Source organism: Elephantulus edwardii, unplaced genomic scaffold (genome assembly GCF_000299155.1).
Source record: "Elephantulus edwardii isolate Elephantulus edwardi_28Jun2011 unplaced genomic scaffold, EleEdw1.0 scaffold00008, whole genome shotgun sequence".
NCBI classification, from domain to species: domain Eukaryota; kingdom Metazoa; phylum Chordata; class Mammalia; order Macroscelidea; family Macroscelididae; genus Elephantulus; species Elephantulus edwardii.
The window spans coordinates 25,324,996-25,330,908 of NW_006399758.1; positions in this window are offsets into that span (position 1 = coordinate 25,324,996).

A 5,913-nucleotide genomic window follows, 5' to 3' on the forward strand; every position below is an offset into this window, starting at 1 on the left:
GAATTTAAACTGTGCTTTTATTACCCAATGAGAAGCTGACACCCTGTTGTATCCCCCTAGAGTGTATAAAAAGAGCCAAAATTGTCTGCTCGGGGTCGACTCCTCTGTCTCCTGCGAGAGATACGTGTCAACCCGGAGCTCCGCAATAAACCTCTTGCCTTTGCATCAAGCCGGTGTCCTGGAGTCTTGGGTCTTTGCCGTCCACTCGGAACAGGACCACTAGTTCGGGGGTCTTTCAGTTACAATTCTTTATATTCTTTGAGTACATGTATCCACACTGGTATGGTTCACAAATATTTTATCTCATTTTGATGTGCTCTTTGAGATACGAAAGGTTTTAACACTGATGAAATTAAATGTAGACATATTTTCCTTTTTTCTCACGTGTTTAGTCTCCAACTAAAAATCTATTCTCAAAATCAAAGTCATAAAACTTTTATACTTTGATTTCTAAATTTCAACTTAAAAAATTACCTTTAGTATTTTTAATAGGACAGCTAGCAGAAACTCCCTCAACTTTTATTTACGTCAGAAGGTCTTAAATCTCTCTCATTTCTAAAAGATGATTTTGCCAATATAAAACTTCTAGTTGATGTTGCTGTTGTTATGTGTCAAGTCAGAACCAACTCATAACTGACCCTCCAGCTTCTTTTTAGTGGTCATAATGGGCTTGGGAAAAGCTTGCCCATCTTCCTCAGCATATCAAGCTAAGGTATCTTGTGAACACAATTAATCAGTGCAAAGATCACACAGAAATAGATTAATTAAATATAATTTTTTTCTTTCACCCAATTGACTATTTTGTCAATATAGTACCAATCATTGCCATCCCTCTATTCAAAAATATACTTTTAAAAATAAAGCAACATATCTTTCACTTTCAGGAACCTGTACAAAGCTTTATCACAATGCTGTATCCACTGTCTCTATTTAATGCTTGTTGCTTACTTTATTTGAGAGTTAGCTGATTACCTCATGTGCATGCTGGTTTAAATAAGATGAAATAAATTCCTAATAGTTTGATGCAGCAAAATGAGAGAACATGAGAAGTACATTACTTCAGATTGCTGAATGAATTATCTTTGCTAAAGAGATACACTCATTTGTCTCTCTGTTTAAACCTGCCTTCTTTTCTCATTTAGAAGCCAAAAACTCATTGCAATGGAATAGGATATTATTCAAAGTGTCAAATGTTGCAGGAAGAGATTATCTATCTTTCTCCTACAGAGTTACTGATGTATTCAAACCACTAACCTTTGGGTTAGCAGCATAGCTCTCAATGAGTTGTGCCATCAGAGAATAAGAATCTAAAGAATATTTTCCATGAGTACTTTAAAAAATACAGCTAAATGTTTCAACAATACCAAAACAGCCTATTAATTCTATCAGTTCACCAGTCAATAAGCAATACTCATTGCTTAGAGTATGTCAGTAATTAAGGAAAAGCCAATTAATCTTATTTTAAGATGCATGATACAGGGATCTAAAAGAAACTACTCTCTGCTGTACTGACTCTTCTCACTTTGCTTTATTGTCATTGCAGTTTTTAGGTACAATTACATCTTTCAGCCACAGACTTGGAGTTAAAATGAGGATTCTACTCTCTGGGCTTCTTGTTACCTTGGTTGCAAACAGACCCTTATTGCTAAACATCCTGCTAGCAGATAGATTGTTCTTTGAGCTGTTTCTGGAAATAAACAACAAATGCAGTATTCTTTTTTAAAATAAAGATTCCTGAGCATTGCCTAAAACCTACTAAGTTACAATCTGTCCTGATAGAAAAATACTATCTGCTCTTGTTATTTTCCTGTGTGAGTCTTTCGCTCACACGTATATATTTCATACTCACTTCTTGCCACTATGTCTCCTTTGAAAGCTATTTCTAATAAACATAGCATAATTAGGGTAATAACCAATGCCATTTTCTTACCTGAAAAGTTTCACAAAGTTTTCAACTTCAACTACATTTGAAAAAAATAATTATAATAACAATAGAAACAAAGAAAGTCCACCTTTCCTTAGACTCTTCACACTCACTCACAGATGAAAGCTCACTCAGCACTGGTAGGTGTGAACTATGAAGACCAACCTAAAAAACACAGGGAGGAAATCTGAAGGCACAAAGGCAGCAAATGCAATTTCAAACATTGTCAGCATTCTACCAAAGCTAGGGCCTTTAATAACTGGGCAAAGCTCACCATGCCCTTCTTGCTAAACAGAGAATTCTCTTCCAAGCTCCTTATGCTTAAGTAATTGTGTAAAGGTACCTAGGTGGAAGAGTTGTCTACTTTGGCAGATATCTTCTCTCTTGAGTCAAGGCTTTGTCTTCCAAAGCATCAATCAGAATTAGTAGCATCAACCACAATGCCCTCTTCTATCATCACACGAATGCCACACCTGATCCATAAACAATCTTAGTTGCTTCCATTTGCCCAGCTAACCCACAGAAGAGGTCTGTGAGGGAAAACTCAACCTCTTGCCATTTTAACACTTGTTTCATCCATGGTAATGGCTATGCTTTCTTCTAAAAAAGAACTTGTTTGTTGAAAAGTAAGCCTGTTTTTATTAAGTGTTGTTAAGTACTATTCTATAACAATCGCTGTCTCTCTAGTGTTCATAGGGTTTCCAAAGGCCTGTTGTATAAGAAGTGGATGTCAATCCTGTTTCTGAGTCTGTGCCTATCTGAGATCTCTACCAAATCCTGTCTACCACAGGTAACTATTATTGTATCTGACAAACCAGTGGCATAGAGTTCAGTATCACAGCAACCCCAAGTTACTTTAGAACAGCCAATTGACACAAAAGTGCTGTGACACTGAGGGTGACGTTCTCCCCAAACATAAGAAACACCAGGCCAGAGAACCACAGGCTGAAGGACTAACCAACTTTTAAATAGAAAAGCCTGCCTACCAGGTCCTGATTGACTTAAACAAGAGGCTTCAAGCCCACATCTGATTGCTAACTAAATCCACTATGGGCCCTGACCATGTACAAGCAGTAGGATAATGAATAAATCTATCTGTTGTTTCAGGTTATGGAGACTCCTGACTCAACTATTAATCCTAGCATGATACTTTTTACACAAACTTGAACTCACTGCCATCAAATTGATTTAGACTCATAGCAACCCTGCACTAGATTTTTAAGGATACAAAATGGTATGAGAGGATTAATCTTTCTTTCTTATAACCACAGGTAGACTGGAATCAACTCTTTCAAATCACAAAAATATGACTAAAATGGTTCAGGAACTATGTAATTTTATTTGTTCCTATTTCTTATTTAGGGAGCTCTAGTGGCCAAGTGGTAAGAAGCTATTCTGCAATCCCAGCTGCTCTGCTGAAGAAGGATAGGCAGTCTCCTCCCTGCAATTAACTGCCTCTGAAAACTCACTGTAGGGTTGGCTGTGGATCAGTTCCCATTCAATAGGACACAACAGCAATAGCTGTTGACCTAGGGGTAAGAAATTTTACTATAATCCCAAGGGCACAGAGTTTGTATCCACCAGCTGTTCTGTTGAAGGAGGAGCTATTCTGTGTGATTTCCTGCCTCTTAAAACCCACTGGAGGGTCAGTTATGAATTGGTTTTGACACGACGCTATACATAATATTTTTGGTATTAGATTATCAGTTCTGTGTTTCTTTGCCCAATAAATTGCACATAAATTATTAAAAATATACCTTAAATGTCACCTTTTGTGTGTTGCTTTCTTCAGTTCTGAAGGGAAATATGAGAATTTTTTATTTTAACACTGTAAGTATAGGCCCAAGGTATTTTGTATTGCCATTGAAAATGCTGCATGGCCTTGGAGAGTTCAAATCCCTCATTTGCTCTGTGGAAGAAAGATGACAGTCTCCTCCCATAAAGATCTCTTGACCAAGGAAGTAGATGGGGGGCTCTATGAGTGGGGCTCTACACAATGGCAGTATTTACCTACAGATGACTTTGAGGCGGGTGATCTACAAGTCACACTTTGAGAAATCCCACAAACAAAAAGATATTAAAGACTAAAACCTGTATTTCAGTCATTTCCACTATATCTCCAAGACCTATAAGCTGCTAATAGAACAACACATAGTAGACACTGAGTAATAAATAAATGTGAGTGTGTGTATAAAAATACCCATCTGAAAGTCAAATTATAGGAATTTTTTTGTTTAATACAATTGGTATGTATTTTAAAATAATGTTTTCTTACTTTGTAAAACAATTGCAACAGGAATGTGTAAGAGAGTAGAAATTATGAGGAACAAATGACCTATGTACCCTCCCCTCATAAAGTTAGCTACTATTTAACATATATTAATTTGCTATAATTGAATTTTAAGTAACAGTACACTATAGGAAGACGAGATTCAAGAGAGAGAAAGAATCACCGAAACACCTGTTTTAAAGACAATGAGTTTTATTTGACTGCTTAGCAGCAGCAAGACTGTTATCCATAAATGATTGAGCTCTCAAATCACTTTGCCCTGAGATTATTCTAGGCAAATAAACAAAGGAACAGCCATAGGGTTTTCTCATTGGTGGTTTCAAAGCATCAGTGGAAATTTATAGAGTTGTTTTCAGTGGGAAATTACAGAAGCGGAAGTGGATGTGTTGATCTCTTTAGTTTCCTGAAGTTAGGGTAGGCGTGTCTTACCAAATTATGGCCCCTCTGGACTTTTGGAAATGGAGACATTCCTGTTAAGCCTCTCCCATTTCTTAGGCTCCTCTCTCAGAACAAATTACCTTTTGTTTCCAGAAAAAAATTAATCATCTTTAAATGGATAATGGAGTGGTGATTAATGTATCAATGGTGTAGCATAATGATCACCTTACCTATAGTTCACATTTATTCATTTCATAATAATTATGGAGTTTCTCTCAACTGCTCCCAACACACAGCCCATTTGTGCAGACAAAAGAATGAATAGAATTTAGAAGAGGGGGAAAAAAAACTTACTTTAAAACATAGGAAAGGATGACCCTATGCTTATTTTCTATGTTGGACAGAATTCTCCTGTATTCAGAATCTATAGAAATCAGATGGATAATTTCTAAATACTTTCTTTTGTTTATCATATTTTTGATGTTACAACTAAAAGTTCATCCCAAAATCAGTTATGACTATAAATTCCTATGTTTTCTTCTAAGAGTTTTATTGTTTTAGCTCTTATATTGATATTATTATATTAATCCATTTTTTAATATAGTTTGAGACGATGTCTGAACAAAGTGAGGGGGATCATGCTGTGAATAAGAGAAAACTTTTCCAGCTGACTGGACTACAAATCTGGAGATCTTAAGGTAGTATTTTAGTGAAAATTTTCCTAGCAATATAATATATGAACTGCAGAGGAGTTTTAGGGGTAATATGAATGTCTTATCTGTGTTTCATTGACTACGCAAAGGCATTTGTGTGGATCACAAAAAACTGTGGCTGACATTAAAAACATTAAGAATCCTAGAACATCCGAGTGTTCTCATGTAAAATCTATACTTGGACCAGGAAGCAGTTATCAGGATAGAGCAAGGAAATATCGCATGGTTCAAAATCAGGAAAGGAGTGTGTCAGGGATGAGTTCTTTATAACTTTTCAATCTATTATGCAGAACATATCATTTGGAAGGCTGGACTTCATGAGGAGGAATGTGATATCAGGACTGGAAGAAGACAAATCGACAATCTATTGTGCAAATGACATAACCTTCTTTATTGAAACTGAAGAGGACCTGTAGTGTTTGCTACAGTAGGTCAAGGGCTGCAGTTTTCAATATGGATTGAAGTTTAGAATCAAGGAAACAAAGATTCTCACTATTGAGCCAATTAACATCATCATGATAGATGGAAAAGAGATGAGATTGTTAATAATTTCAGATTGCTCGGTTCCAAAATTAACACTCGTGGGACCAGCAGTCAGGAAATCAAAA